Source organism: Rhinolophus ferrumequinum, chromosome 8 (assembly GCF_004115265.2).
Source record: "Rhinolophus ferrumequinum isolate MPI-CBG mRhiFer1 chromosome 8, mRhiFer1_v1.p, whole genome shotgun sequence".
NCBI lineage: Eukaryota > Metazoa > Chordata > Mammalia > Chiroptera > Rhinolophidae > Rhinolophus > Rhinolophus ferrumequinum.
Window position 1 is genome coordinate 62083510 of NC_046291.1, and position 16856 is coordinate 62100365.

The window sequence follows — 16856 nt, forward strand, 5'->3', positions numbered from 1 at the left end:
ATATACAAAAGCATTTGTGCTTTATTTTTCTCTTCCAGATGTACAGAAGGGTGTTCTTACATGAAGAAGGGTGTGAAGGCTGAACAATCATGGATTTTTCTGATCAATTGTGCTTTAGGAAATTATTGACAGTTTTGCACAGGTTCTTGAAAACGTTATTTATAATGAAATCAACTAAAACTATTTTTGCTATAAGTTCTATAAGGTGCATAAAACCCTTAAATTCATCTAGTAGCTGTTCCCCTGAACAGGTTTATTTTAGTAAAAAAAAAAAAAGAAAAAAAAGAGAAAAAAAGAAAAAAACAACAAAAACAAAACAAAAGATTTTTATCAAATGTTACAATGCAAAAAAAAGAAAAAAAAAGAAAAAAGAAAAGAAAAAGGAAAAAAAAGAAAACTTCAATTTTCTGGGTGTGCACAAAGACCATGAAGACTTATCCAAGTGCATGACCGGATTTTTGTGGTTTGTTCATTTTGTGTTTAATTTGTGTTTTTTTTTTCCAGCTGTATGAAATGGGCTTTCTGACGTTTAAATAGTCCGACTTCACCCATGGTGTTATTTCTGTGCTTGCAGTGCGAGTGTTGCTGTAATTCAGTGTTGCCGTCAGTGTCCCTTTTCTCGCTTTCCGTTTTCCTTTCAACGTAGTGTGAAGTGTCTTACCCTTTTCTATGAATTCCAATTTGCCTTAACTCTTTTGATGCTGTAGCTGTTTCAGTAAAAGTTAGTTCAAACTAATGATGTAGAATGCTTTGACCAAATGAGCTGGTCTATTATGCCTTGTAAAACAGCAGCATAGGGCTTTTAAAAGGTAGTCAATAAAAGTTGCTGAAATTTTGGCTTTTTTAAATATGTAATAGGTGTTTTTAATGATTTTTCACATAATGTGTAAGGTAGTGAAATGCAAGAAGGGAAAAATGTTTTGTGTGAAACACATTTTCTGACTGGGGAACTTTTAATAGGGTAAATTGTTTGTAAGGCTGTATGCCAACAGTTTCCTCTGATAGTTTGACTGATTTAGGATATCTGCTGTATGATGCAATGTAAAGTCTTTTTTGCCTTTTTTTCAGGAAAAAAAAAAAACTAACTTGATGTTCTAGATTTAGTGTAGGTAGCGTTGGGACTGGGGGTGGGGGGCGGGGGAGGGAAGTCCCCGAATGTTTTGTCCTTCCTTTATACTAATGATAGTGCTTTAGAATGAGAATGATGCCTGAGATCTGGCAAACCGAAAAATGTTGCTATTGCAACGAAATGGCAAAAGCTAAAAGTAAGGATTTATCTTCAAACAAGCTGAGATATGAATAGAAGCGAAACGATTGGCTACTAGCTCTCTCTCTTGCTCTCTATTACGTAAATTTGAGAAATAAAAATTACTTGGCACTTTTAAAGGTAACTTCACCAAAGACCGAAGAGCCAGTAACCAGTAGCTCCAACTTGTCTCAGCATCACATCTTCTGTGCTCTTTATTTTTGCCGGACCAGTTTGCGGTTAGGAGAATGTGCCTTTTTTGTACCTTTGCATTTAGGTTTTATAATTTTAATTGATGTATGGACACACACAAACAAACAAAAAAGCATGAAGGAAGGTTTGGATCCAAGCAGTGCCACACTTTACATCATCACTACAAGTGTTAAGTGTAAAGAAAAACCAATTTTGAAACTATGAAATTCCTGATTCATAAATACACAGTTATTTCTACTTTAGTACATATAAGATGATTCACTGTTATTAAAGCTCTTTTATTAAGACAATTGCATACGTTTGAAAAGCAATGGTAAATTAAGTTGTCTTCCAAAACTGTGTACTTGTCTGGTCAACCGTGTGTGATCAGTTATCTACCTCAGAGTCTATTTTCTTTTGTGCTGGGACAGGTTGCTGGCCCTCCCTGTTTCCACAGACCAAATCCTCCTAGCTCAGGAGCTAGGGCTAAGCAGTTATTTCTTTCGAGTATTTTTTAGTTCTTAAATTTTATGCTTGTATTTGATTATAGATGTCAGTGACATTTCATAGTTTCAAAAGTCCTTGCTGCTCTGAGAAGTGTAGATTCTAGTGAAAATTACATAGTCATAAGAGAAATGTGTCTTTGTTTTTGTTTTTGTTTCCTTTTTTAAAGTTGTGGTATTATTGGTTCTATGCTCCCTGGAATATTACTGCTTTGTGAAAGTCCAGACTGAACGCAGCACCCTCGTACCTAGTACATTTATAAACCTGGGTCTCTCACTACTTGATATTTTTGCATTAGTTAAGACAGAAATTTGATAGCTCAGTTAGAGGGGAGGGGAAACCTGCTGCTAGAAATGTCTGAACTAAGTGCCATACTCGTCTGGGTAAGATTCGGGAAACATAACCTCTGTACATAAAAAATAAAAAAATAAAAAAATAAAAAAAAATCAGTTAAACATCACATAGTAGACAGCCATTAAATTATAAAAAAATTAATTTATGAAGAAAGACCTTTTGTACAGATTGAAAAAAAAGATTTTCATAGAGATATCTATATGATCAAGAGAGTTAATTTTTTATTTTTGTTTTACTAGTGCCACAAACTTGCCAGTGGTAACTTATTTGTCCGGTTCAAGATAACTCTGTAGTTTTCTTTCCTAGGACTTGTTGTTAAACGCCAAAAGACATTTTTGAACTGTACATTTGATCAGATTGTTAGCTTTTTCTGTTTTATTTCTTTTGAGAACCTTTGAATAAAAAAACATCTGAAATTTTATTTTTCCTGTCAATTTTTTTAAGTAGATTAAATATGTGAAAATTTTATTTCATTTCTGACCTCTTTCTTGAGCTCAGTAGATTGGTTTGAAAGAGAGTTGAAAATTATTTCAGATTTGCTATCTACTCAAAATAATGTTTCCTTCAAAAGAATTGGAGAAACCTTTCTACCCCCTTCTTTTTAGTTATTTGAATCTTTGTATAGGGGGACCAGAGACATCAGCCATCATCAGCTCACTACATTTCACCTCAGTAAAAGTGCACCTTTAGTCTATTCTTAAAGACCAAAAAGCCCATCCCTCTCCTCCTTCCTTCCTTATTGCTACCCTTTAACTGTGGCACTGTCATTGCCCAGCAAGGAGGACAGAATAAGTACACTATCCCATCAAGCAAGCATGCAGGTAAGGATTTCAAGATGCTCTTATCAGTGCCTCCTTAGTGACCTCATTTGGTTTTCCCAGTAGCAGGCAGTAGTACAGCATTCTAGGGGGAGAGAGAACTCTTTCCCACACCGACATGTTTTATGGGAGGCACTTAGTATAGGAAATTGACTCCTTGTACCTACAGCAGATTAAATGTTTTTGTGTAGCTGTACAGTATTTTTCTGCTGCCCAGTGGCTCTGTCATGGTGGTCAAAGGAGTGGGCAAGAAAAACATCCATACGGTCCATTTCAGTATGCCTCCCCTGCAATGTGGATGATGTGGAATGTGAATTGGGTACATGGGGTTTAGAGAACTTAACTTGCCAGAGCCAAGGTAGCCTGGTACTCAATGGCTCAGAAAAGGACATGCAGTCCTGTGATGATAACCAGTGCTTCAGAGAGAGAAGTCAGGGCCGAGGGAACCTGTGGCCTCATTTTCTGTCCCATCCTCACACTGTCCCAGTGCTCCTTCATAAGACCAACAACCAAAGGCAGGAAAGAAATGGTGTTCGGGCTGCTAAGTGCCTTTGGTTTTATTAACCTTATTTTTGTTCTCCTATTTTAAGACTTTCTGTCGCTGGAGTCCTGGGACATCAGTGGCTGCCTTTATACAGAAACTGATAAGTACTTTTTCGAGATCAGCTTTCTGTGCAAAAGGAATGAGCAAACCAACGTGATGGTTCCGAAAGAGCTGTCACACATAAAGAGGAACCGTGGCACCTTTAGGGACAAACACCTGGCTACTCAGGAGCCGGGATTTCCTACCAGCATCTGAGGTGGAATTCTTGGGTTGGAAGGGAGGGAGAAGCTCTGGCAGTTACTTGCTGGCATTTCTAGTCCCCCATGTTGGCTAGGATGAGGTAGAGCGCTGGGTGGATGGGCGAGCCCCATTTGCTCCCCACTATCCGTGCCCTTCATGGGCAGTGGCGCCGGGTATAGCCACTGGAGCCTGAATTCCACCGCCTCTTGAATTTCACAAATACGGATTGGAAGTGCCCTAGGTGAAAGGCAGTGCCTCCCAGCCTGAGTAGGAACTCAAAAGTTTCAGATCTGATTGATGATATCCTCATTCCCCTACAGCAGCTAAAGAGGAAAAGACCCAGCTCCCCGGGGGTAAAGGTTACGGACCTATCACCGGCACCACCCTCCCCAACACAAAACAAGCTTCAGAAGATGGAAAGTAGGCGAGGAGGGAGAAGAACTCCGAGCTCAGGGTTTAAGAAAAGCCAGACAGTTTCTTCCCCTTAAATAGCTACGTGATGAGATAACCACCCCTCAGTCGTCACGGAGAACGCTGGCGCCCCCACCGGAGGCGGCCCTTGCCAGATGGCAGCGGGGAGTGGGGGCCACGAGGTGAGCGCCCACGGCCCCGGCGGGGCCGTGTGCCCGTCCCTCCATGTGGGATGAACTCCGCCAGGCAGTGGAATTTCAACCCTGTGAAATGGCTCCAGAGTGTCTCTCTCAGGACTTTGTAGAGCCGGAGAGGGTTTTAACTTGAGCCACTAGAGGGAGGTTTTTGTTTTCTTCATCGTCCGCGGTGAGTTGTAAGCCGTAGTCCGGCCCGGCCCTCGTGAGCAAGGCCCTTGGAGGGGGCACTGCCGGTGGGTATGCAGACTGCCCAGGCGCACCCTGCTGGGGATCACAGCGTGCTTGCATTGAGGGCTAATTGTAAGAACTGATGCACAGATAATCACCATTAACCAATGCTGGCAGCTTTCTCATCGAAAGCATTGTTGCTCATACTGGGGAGCATCTTAAATGTGATTTTTAAGGTGCAAGGAAGCCAAAAAAAGCCTTGCCAGACCTCTTGACTCGAAGGTGCGTGAAATCACTGGCAGGTCTCCGAGATGCTCGGGATTGAAAACAGGTGGCTTTGGATTAAACACAAACTTGAACGCAATTATTCATTTTTTTAATGTGACTGAGATTTGATCTAGTTATCCATTGCTCGTTTACACCAGATACTGATCATAAACAAAACTCTGGAGGGATCTCCTACCCTCTAGTATCTCTGAAGCCACTTCCTGTGCTTGAATACTTCCACTGATGGGGCACTTCCCATGTTTGCTTAAGGAAATCAATTTTAAGGAGTCAAAATTGTGTCTTCGTAATTTCTAATTAGCAGCCTGCTTCTGCCACCTGAGATGCCACGGGATAAGCCCATCATTCCCATTCTTGAGAAAACAAAAACATAGTGACAGAAAACATGCCAGTGATTGCCAGGAGCTAAAGGGGTCAGGATAACACCATAAAGGGATAGCACAAGGAAGTTGGGGCAGGGAGTGATGAAACTATTCTACATCCTACTTGGTTACACAAATCTATGTGCTAAAATTCATGGAGCTGTATACCAAAAGTCTATTTTAATGTATGACCATTTATAAAATACATATATATTTTTTCTTTTTTTAATGAGATTAGTGAGTCATTGCTCAAATGTAGAAAACTGCTGGCTCCACAAATCTCTGGGTTGAACATTCTTCATGGTTTTATTCCTCATCTGCTCTAGCTCCACACTCCACACCTCCAGCTCACCCTTCAGATGCACCACATATGACTCAGGATAAAACCCAGAACCCCTGGAATAACCTGGGCCTTCACCTGGCCTCCCCAGTTCAGCCCACCCTTCTATTACAAGTGACAGGGTTTCCTTCTTGACTTCTCGGACACCACAGTTCTTAAAGCTTGTAGCCAATTCAAATCCCTATGTTGTTTTGTTTCTTTGTCACAATCAGTTACAATAAAGACATGATGGAATATTATGTAGTCATTTTTAAATGAAAACATTTTAATGGCATGAGAAATATACTCAGGATATAAGATGAATGGAAAGTGTTAGGTACAAAACTCTAGATGCAGTATGCTCATAACTACCATATTTCCCCGAAAATAAGACCTAACCAGAAAATAAGTGCTAGCATGATTTTTTAGGATGCTCGTAATGTAAGTCCTATCCCAAAAATAAGCCCCAGTTAAGATCGTCAGCCAGATGGATGCATTTAATATGTCCATTGCAACACGACGGATGTATTGAATTATAAAATAGTATTAATATGTAATTAAATATTATTGACATTAATACTTAAACGACAATATAAATTATAATTATTTGTAAATACCCAAGCAGCCACCTTTGGACGAGAGATAAACGCCTATGTAAACAGATGAACTCGAGACATTGCCGAATGACCAGTTGGAGTACAGACAACGCCTGAACAACGTGCACACTTGATAACTAACAGACGTGGTTGTGTCTAATATCAATCTTCATAGTTAAGTATGCCGTGTGTTGTAATGGATGTACTTAATGCACTCCTGGGAAATAAATGTTTTCTGAATTTTGGTGCCTGCAATTTTTCGTCACTTTTGTGTGGACCATCATTCTTAACTGTCATCATTTTTGTTGACACGCCTGTCTTGTAAGTCTTCAATTAACACTTGATTTAATGGTAGATTTAAAGGAAATAATATTTTGATCCCCAGACAAGATGAGTGCAAAAAGAAAGAGCTATTCCGTTGAGTACAAGAAAGGAATCGTGGAAGACTGCCAGGGCAAGAATCATGGCTTTCTGCAAAAAGAAGAAGTTGAATCTCTGAATGGTCCGAAAATGGCGAGGAGAGTACGATAATCTCAGTCAACAGGTGGATGAGGGAAATGCTAAGAAGCGCAAGTGTGGATCAGGTCGGCAACCTTTTTCCTGAGCTGGAAAACATCATCTATGAATGGACTGCTGACAGGAGAGCAAAGGCTTTGGTTGTGCGCAGGGCTGATATTCAAGCATTTGCCCTTGCAATGGCACCACAGTTAGAAATATCCCCAGAAGAATTCAAAGCATCGCAACACTGGTAGGATGGCTTCTTTCAGCGATATGAACCGTCTCTAAGATCGACAACACCGTTCAAGCTGGAAGATACTGAAGTTTTAAATGTACACTTGCATTCAAGTCCTTTGTTGATGGCATCGACTTTTCTAAATACCAGCTCTCCAACATGATTGCTGTGGATGAAACTGCAGTGTTTATGGGCCAAGGATCTCAAACAACAATTGATCAGAGGGGTGCGTGGTCGATCTACATTCCCTCCACTGGTTACGAAAGTGCACATGTTCCCTGTATTTTGGCAATTCGTCTGGATGGAAAGAAAGCCCCACATCACTATGGGCAAGAAAGAAAAGGTTGAACGTGTTTCAGGCATTTATGTCCTTGAAATCGAAAAAGCCTGGTGCACACAAGCAGTTAGAAGGAAGTGGGTTGATTTAATGCTGCCACTTGTTTTTCGAGGTGGCCAAAGAGGTCTGCTAGTCTAGGATTCAGCCAGCAATCATCGCGCTAAAGACATGAAGAACTTTCTTGCAGAGAAAAGAATAGATCAAATAATGATTCCCGAAGGAATGACTGCCTGTCTCCAGACTCTTGATATTGCAATAAACAAGCCATTCAAGGATAATTTGCACATGGAAATCAATGACTACATTGAAAATAGAATGGAGAGAAATCAATGTGGAAACTTTGTGAAGCCTAGCGAGCAAGAGGTCGTGACTTGGGTGAAGAATTCATGGGATAAAATCACTGACAGCTGTGTTGCCAATGCACTACAAGCAGGCTATGTGGACAAGAAGTGCTCATTTAAGGAGAGCTCTATTGCTGGACATGAGAGATTGGGGCCAATGGTTCTACAGGAAATGGAGTCACAAGAAATTCAAGCCGGAATTCGGGGTTTGGAGAGTTATGACAATGTTCCAGAAGATGACATGACTGTATTTGAATAAATGTAGATTTTTGTACATGAATAAATGTAGATTGTTGTGCATGAAAAAAATAAGACATCCTCTGAAAATAAGCCCTAATGTGTCTTTTGGAGCAAAAATTAGTATAAGACCTGGTCTTATTTTCGGGGAAATATGGTATGAAGCAATAGGTATGTAAGTATAAAAGATGAGCAGATACTTCAAAATGCTTGGCTATAGGTGGAAGGGTTATGGAAAGTGTGTGTTTTCTCATTTATACTTTGCAAAAAATTTCCTGGTTTTCTACAATGAAAATATTGTATAATCAGGAAAAAAATTAACAAAGAATGTTGTCAGATCATCCTGAAGTCATGCAAGTTGCTATGTTCATTATATTCCAATTCAGCATGTTTAGTTAATTTTTTTGCACTTAAAAGATACTGCACCAGACATCAGGAGACACAAAGGTAATGTAATGTGGTCCCAGTCCTCAAGGAACATTCTTGTGAAGAGAGACAAGCACATAAAGGACAGTATTGTAAAGAGAAGTAACAAAATATGATCCAAATGAAAAGCTTTGGGAGTTCCGTGAGGGGGCCAAGACAACATAAACACTCTCTCTTGAGATTCTTCTCATTTCCACATTACTAACCAGCTCTTTTTTTACTGATCAGAAATCACTCCGAAGCGGCCATTTTTCCTCACTTTTTGCTCTACCTGCTCAGAGATGAAATTTTCAGACAAATGAAGTCTTGGTCTTGCCAGAATGAAACTTGGAGCAGATGTCTAAATAGTTGATGTTCCTTTGTCACTACTGCTTTGAAAATATTGGAATATTGGTGATACAAAAAATGTATCACCTTTGTTCTGTTTTGTTTTATTTTGTTTTGTTTTGTTTTAATCAAGCATGGTATAGGATCGTTTCTAAAAACGTAATTTTTCTTGTTTTACCCTTGGTCAAATGTTCTCCACACACCAGACTGTGGATTTGCAAACGCCTGTGTAGTTTTCTGACACCCTCCCCTTTATCTTACATCTCATATTTATTACTGTCTTCATAGAAGTCTCAGCAGCAATCCTATCATATGCACTTTGTTACACATTGGGCTTTGACACATAGCTAAGACCATGAAGATTGTTCCTGGCTGACTTGCCTCTTATTTGCTCTTAAATGCTGAGAGAACTTCTTGACATTCTTGTTATATGCATATTTTCTTCCTAAAATTTAGTTTCATTTTATAGAGAAGGTTTTGCTTCCCTCAACTTCCAGGAATGTTGAGACATAGTCCTGTGTGGCCCACCATAAACACAAAATTTCTCATGTTTTCTCCTCAATAAATGGAAATTTCACCTTTACCTTATATCTTTCTCTTTCCCAGTGTGGCTGTGCCATTTTATTTATTTAAAATTTTTTTTTTAAGTTTGAAACACAGAAGTTGCAAGTACAATGCAAAGAACCTTTATCCTGATTTATTTGAGAACAACTTATTGACCCAATTCTCCATTATCCCCTTCAAACCAGGACATTCTCCTACATGATCACAATACAACCATCAAAATAAAAGGAACACCGATACATTACTGCCGTCTAATCCTCAGACCCCAGTTAAGTTTCGTCAATTGTTCCATGAATGTCTTTTGTAGTAAAAAGATCCTGTCAAAATCATGCATTGCATTTTGTTGTCGTGTCTCCTTAGTTTCCTTCAGTCTGAAATAACTCTTCAGTATTTATTTGATTTTCATGTCTTTGACACAACTGAAGATTATAGGCCAGATATTTTGCAGAGTGTCCTCAGATTGGTTTGTTGGAAGTTTCCATTGGTCTTGCATCTTTGGCAGGATTATCACCAAAGTGAAGCTGTGTTCTTTTTGCTGCGTCCCATCAGGAGGTGAATTATTTCAATTTGTCTCTTTACCGATGAGGTTTCCTTGGATCACTTAATTAAGGTGTTATCTGCCTGACATTTCCACTGTAAAGTTACTCTTTCTCACTTTTCAGTTATAAGTATTTTGTGGGGAGGTGCTTTGCAACCACGTAAATACCCTGAACTTCCTCAAACTTTGAATTTATTTATTTACTTATTTATATCAGTATGGACTCAGGATTTTCTATTTTATTTAATGGGTTCTAATCTGTTACAATCATTATTTGTTTTCATGCTCAATTGTCCCTTTTGGCCAGTGGGAACCCTTACAAGCCAGCTTCTGTGTTTTGTTAAGACATGTTCCCATTATGCTTTAAGCACTTCCTTGTTTTTTGGCACCACCAGATGTCCCAAGCTCATCTTGTACTTTCCCTGTCCCAGTTCTGGATTCAGCCACTTGTCCAAAGAGTCTTGGCTCCTTTTAGTGAAGAAAGGCTTCTAGAAGGGAAGATCTGGGCACTAGGTGTATATTTTACTATTGACGTGTCACTCTTCCTAAGCCCTGTCAGTGGACAGGGTTAGGGAAATGTGTGTGGTGCGAGTGTGCACACACATTTACCTCTGTATTTTGTACATTACCCGTAAATATGGAAAAACATGTATTTTCCCATCCATACCTCCAATTCCAATCCAACCCCGCAGGGTTCATTTTCCTTTTCCATATTTGTAATTCTCTTTTCTGACAGCAAGAAACCTGATTTCCAATATCCTTGATATATTTACTCCTTTGATCAGTTCCCCTGTATTTAACCAACCTCTCCTCTCTGACATCACCATCTTGGTCCTACAGATCCCTTAGCCTTGCTCCCCCTGCTCAGCCTCTCCTACTTTGCTCTGTGTGGGAGTCTGGGGATGGTGAGGATGGTTGTTCTCCTCCTGCTCTGCCCAGAAGGAGACGGGCACCGTATATCAAGGCACAGAAGTAATTCTGCCGTAACAGGGTAATGCTCGCCAAAGGAAGGGGATCTTTTGTGATCCCGTAAATTTACCAGATGAAGCCTGCTTCCCTCTCATTGTCAGTTGAAATGTGGGAAAAGGTTTGGAACAGAGAGTTGGAAAGCAGGAATGATGTGGAAGTGGAAAATCCAGAAAGGAGATATAAAGAAAAGACATGAGAGGATGGCAGAAAGGAGAGAAAGGAAATAGAAAAGAGACTTAGGAAGGGATATTGGTAGGAAAGCAAATATGAGAAAGTTTGAGTGGAGGAGAAAAAGAAGCTAAAATGAACTCTGTAGACTGACATCACCCTCCCAAAGCTTCTCCCGAGGGCCTGGTAAATATGCTGGTCTCCGGGAAGCTCTCAGCCACCAACTTTGGTGTGTATTCTGTTAAGGGAACAGAGATGTTTCTAAGATGTCAGCAGTGAGTTGCCATCTCTGAGGCCACAAATGTAACATCCCGCAGAAACTGCAGTGCACCAGCGTGCTGATATTCCCACGTATTTCCCCAAGGCCTCCCAAGCAGATCTAGTCCAACCTCACAGAGCATGGGGGTGCTCCCCTAACAGTTGAACCATCTCATTCCCTATGAGTTTATTCTGAAGTCTGTGAAATTAATGCCTTTGAGTTTTTGAGAGGAAAAAGAGCTACAACCCTTTATGGTCATGGGAAAATAATGAATTCAGCAATCTAAACCATCTCATCTGTCTTTTCCTCCAATTGGCCCTCTGCAGCATTGGTTAGTACTGCCAAACACCCTTGTCCCCACTCCCCTACGTCTCATCCCACCTCCTACTACTGCAATGTGGTGTCTGCTGCCAGCTCTCCACTGAACGGTTCCCACCCGGGGAGATCGGGGACCTCCTAGTCCCAAGTCAAAGGACCCTTCATCCTCATCTGAATGCCCTCTCTGCTGCATGTTGCTGTGGACAGCCCTCCTTTTCTTGAAATTTCATCGAGCCTAATAAGTTTAAATGCCTGGCTTCCCCATGACTTCACTGCCAAGGTCATGCCACCTCCAACCATACCCCATGTGGAACTTTAGAATGTCAGAAGAAGTCCGTCCTCTGCACGTTTGCCGCTTCTTATCCCACTCCTAGGATGTCCTCGTCCTCCCCCGGATAACTCCTCTTTGCCCTTTAAGATTCAACTCAGTACCTGATCTTCCCGAGAATTATTAGGCAATAATAACTACTTTCCTTTTAACATTTTTTAAATTGTGAAATAAACTTAGAAAAGTGCATAAAACATAGATGTACAGCGCAAAGTATGGTTGCAAAATGAGCACAGTGTGACTTCCACCCAAGCTGGGAAATAGAACACAAGCCCTCCCAGGACCCCCAGCAGTGCTTCTTCACTACCATAAACCCCTCCTTAGGCTCAGCAGGTAACACCACACAGAATTTTAGTGTCCACTTTCCTGCTTTTCTCTGTGATTTTACCACCTAACTATGCATCCCTAAAACCAAGAGTTTACTTTTGCTTATACTTGGACTTGATATAAATGAAATCGTGCGTTAAATATTTTATTCTGTCTGGCTTCTTTCACTCAATATTTTATCTTTAATTGTGTGTTTTTTCCATAGTCGTAATGTTTATTTTCATTATTGCATAGGATTTCATTGTATAAGTATGCCAAAGTGTGTCCATTTTATTTTTGATAGATATGGGAACTCTTTCCAATTCTTGGCTATTACGACATGCTCTGATGAAAATGCTCATGCATGTCACTCGGTACAAATGTCCATGTATGTATGCAGGATATATGCCCAGGAGATGAATTGCTGGATTTGGCAATATACCTAGCTTCAGTTTATAAGATAATGCCAAAATATTTTCAAAGGGGTAATTACAGACCTTAAAATTAGATGAAATAACTGTCTTTCTTGCAAAGAATATCTCTACTTGAGACTTAACAAAAAAACAAAAACAAATGAACACACAACAAAACCACACATAACAACAACAAAACAACAGTAGTAAGAGCTCTGGAGTGAGAGGATGAGTTTTGACAAAGATCAGCAGTGTGGATGAAAAACCACAGCTGAGGGGTTCTAGCCCTCATGGGAAGGAGAAGGTGCTAGGGTACCAGTCAGTATAAATGGCTTCCTGTGTAGAGTTGTATGGCTCCCCACTGTGAATACTGAAAAAGAGCTCCCGTCCTTTCTCCTGAAAAGAAGGAACTGAGCTTGGCTGAGCAAGGATGCAAGTCATTATTAGGTGGATGCTCTGCTCTCACAGATATTGTTTTCGTGGCTTCCACGGACACCCACGGTAGCTGTGAAACGGACCAGGCGGCTCCTGGGCCAGCCCTCCTTATCATCCACCCCCGTCCCCACTGGCTTCCATCCATCAGACTCGTCAGTTCTCCTCCACTCCTGGCCTGGTAATGGCGATCATGGGTCTCTCAGTCTTGGCCCTTTCAGCCCAAAGAATAGCTGCAGTGGCCTTATGTTGTCACCGCCTGTGTGGGGTGTGGAATGTTCTTCCAGATCTTTCACTCCTCATTCACAAACAGAACCTGAGAGGGTGGGGGCAGGTGAAGGTAGTACTCTGGGCATTACTCTGAAGCGGAGGCTGAGGGAGTACCTATGTGTCCTCCTGTTCACTGTGCAGACAAGTTGGAACCATGTCTTATCTTCATTGAGTCCTTCCTTTGCCCCAGCCCCACTCCAATGCCTCGCAGAGTTCCTCACACACATGGGTACTTAACCAGCCACTTATCAAAACAGCAACTTTATAGCAACTGTGGACAAAGGGGGTACCCTGTTCTGAGAATGCTGCACTGCCAAGTGCCAAAAAAAGTCAGAATGACCACACAAATCTACAATGATATGTGAATGGCACCCCCTGCAGTTGTGCAGAGCACAGCTTTCTCACCGGAAGGTGTAGTCTGTTTGATGGACAAATAAAATCCAATGCTTATAATCAAATCTCACGTTTGCCCATAACCCGACCCTCTTAAAATGGGATTACCAGAAATGCTAAGAAGGAACAAATATCTAAAGGAACATATATACTCTCTTTAGGTGGAAGGTCCACCAAAGAGTTATTTAAGTTCAGGTGAGCCAGAAACTGCCAACAAAAATGTATTGATCAATTTAATAAAATAGCCAGGGACAGATTTGAATTTTGCCATAGTTTAATGAGTTTTTTCCCCTGTGGAACCAGAAAGCTACCGGTTTGCAGAGGAGAGCAGACACAGCATCAAATGTTCTCCTTCCAGTGGTTCATGGCGAGGGGCTGAAAAGCAGACTATGAAACGGTGCAAAGCGTCGCTGCGTGTGGCCATGCAGGGTGTACTTGGCTGGAGAGGGCCCCAAAAGCACTGCTGGGTCTGGTGGAAGGCACCTTTTTCTAATCTGTCTGTCCACAGGGGATTTTTTTTCTAATTCTCACAAGCAGTAGTCCTGGGCAAGGTATTCAAACTGTTTGCACCAAGCCAAGCCTGGGGACCGCAGTTCTCTGAAACTAGTATCTTGTGCAATCCACAAAGCCAAACACCCTGACTTCTCTCATCGTGACTTCCTTCCTTCTTTCTCTGTTAAATTATCTGTAACCCTATAGGTCAACGAAACATCTGTATTCTAAGCTCAGCACAGTGATTCTGTGAGTGGGTGTTCTCTGTTTGCTCCTGCAGATCGCGCTTCTTCACTCAGTGTGTCTAGGAGACGGCCCTGTGGGGGATGGGAGACATCAAACAGGCTCCCTTGGCTCTGACTTCCATCTGGGTTTGGCCAGGGCAAGGCACCTGCAGACAACTGGCTGGCGGGCTGGAGGGAAGAGCGAAGCAGGTTTATCACCCACGCTTTCTCCCTGTGGGCCACAGATTGGCAGTGTCCCGGTCATGGGCTGAATTTGCTCCCACAGAATTCATATGCAGAAGTCCTGATCCCCAGTACTTCAGCATGTGACTGTATTTGGAAATAGGGCCTTTCAAGAGCTAATTAATTTAAAATGAGGTCATTAGGGTGGACCCTAATCCTGAATGACTGGAGTCCTTATAAATGGAGAAAATTTGGACAAAGATACATGCATAAAGGGAAAATGGTGTGAAGACACAGGGAAAAGAGGCATTTACAAGCCAAGGAGAGATACCTCACCAGAAACCATCCCTGCCAGCACCTTGATTTGGACTTCTGGCCTCTAGAATGGTAAGAAAATAAATCTCTGTTGTTTAAGCCACCCCAGTCATGGTGCTTTTGGGGGGCATTCTGAACAAACTAACACAGTCCCTCTACCTAAAATCACAGGACAGACCAGGCTCCCTCTCCCATCGCCACAGTTCTCCCTGGGCTTGGGGCACTGCTCCCCACTCCCCCACCCCCCCACTGGCCCCTTGATCCTAGGCTTAGGGAAAAGAAGGAAGGGCTCCCTCTTGTATTATCTTTGTAGTATTGTTTTTAGCCATGATAGTCACTAAAACCAGGTATTCAAACAAACTGTGCTTAGAATCAGATTTTTTAATTATACCACAAAGTGGTAAAGCAAGCTTTTCAAGTGAAGCATATTCAGTTACATATAAATATAAAAATTAGCATACAACATTAATAGCATAGGAAAAGCAAAAAGGATTTTTTGTACCATTGAGAAAATAAACAACTTAATATTGTTTCATCTTTTAAATTTTTCTCTTTGTGTGTTTTTAAATAACATAATCTATTAGTTCAACAGTACATTTATAAATAAATAACAAGCATTGAAAGTATCTGTTTAAAGTCTTTTACTGATTTTTGTGAGCCATGCCAAAGGCCTGGAGACCACTGAGCATTAAAGCATAGGGCTACAAAAAAATGTCCACTGTACCCAGAATCTTAGAACTTCAGAGTCATAATTCTATCTTGTTCAAACTGGTTTCAAAGGAAACAAAGGGGGAAATATGAGAGAATACTGTGACGGAGGGATAGCCAGCAGCTCACAGCCTTCCTGCATGAGCTGGTAGAGTATGCTCATTTGGTTGAACCGCTACCTCTAAGAAAGTTTTGGAAATTTTTGGAATGCAGTGGGAGGCCCAAGGGACCACCCAGTAGTATAAACCCAAATGAAAGTCTTCCAAAAACAATAGGGGGCAAACTGAGGGTCAGTTCCTCCTCAGCTGCACCTCCGGGCCAGGGCTGGGTGGGAGGAGTTCAGCCATCTTATCCAACTCTGCTTGCATCTTGCGTGCATTCCTGAGTGTCACAGAGGGTATGAGCCTTGGAAATCATGTTATTATAGTGTGCAATATTTGGAGGTGACAGAAAACACTCTGCTCATGTCAGAGAAAATAGCCATTTAGACTAGACTAGGGGAAAATGCCCTGGAGCTCTACTCAGCAGGCCTTTTCTCTAATGCTGCCAGCAAAACAAGAACCCAGTTCCCAGCAGAGCGCTGGATGATATGCATATTTATTGCTTGGCCCTTCAGGCAAAAGGCTATAAAAATACATTGGTGGTGTGGAGATTGGTGCAATGGATTTTGAAATCAAAGCTGCTTCATCCAATTTGTTTTCTGTTATTGTTTTTTCAGGATTCCTCACTGATTGAAATTAAAATCTGGTGACAAAACAGGGGACCTGAGAGACGTTCGCTTCTCTACATCTCCACAGATGAATCCTGCTGCTTCCAGCTTTTCTCCTTTGTCAAAAAACAAAATTCAGCTGTGTAAATTTGAAGATCTAATTGGCTTCTTTAAGCGATTCATGAATTGGGCAGCGTCCCATCTAGCAACTGTAAGGTACTCTGAGGGATTGTACAAAAGGGAAGGTTTTTATGGAAAAAGGGTGTGGTAGGGGAGTGATTAGCAAAAGAAAAAAAAAAAGAATTCTTTTAGATTAGGACATCTTTTGGAGAGCAAGGGATTGGCCAGGGTTTTATCATATACATTGTCTCTTCTTCCCTTTGGTGGTGGTGGTGGTTGGGGATGGTGAAATGGAGAGGCACCACATGACACATTACCTCATTGATGTTGACCAGAAAATTCCAGACTGGTTAATTAAGATTACATTTCTCGTTAAGTTCTAAACTGCAATTAGTTTACGTGTTAAGTCTAGATTTGGTATCATGTGCTTTAGCACAAGTGATGCGATTTTGGGGCCTGTGGTTTTTTTCTTTTTTCACCTTAAAGGCAGGATGAACCCAAGTCACCTTC

At 41.3% G+C, this 16856-nt stretch overlaps 1 protein-coding gene across 7 annotated transcripts in view; it reads left to right on the forward strand.

Moving 5' to 3' along the window:
• Positions 1-2717, forward strand: part of RBMS1 (RNA binding motif single stranded interacting protein 1) — a 198612-nt gene extending 195895 nt beyond the window's left edge. For all 7 annotated transcript variants that reach the window (XM_033112222.1, XM_033112228.1, XM_033112226.1 and 4 more), the window contains one exon: positions 39-2717. The gene's annotated coding sequence lies outside the window, so the exon portion shown is untranslated. The remainder of the gene's footprint in view (positions 1-38) is intronic.
• Positions 2718-16856: the final 14139 nt, after the last annotated feature.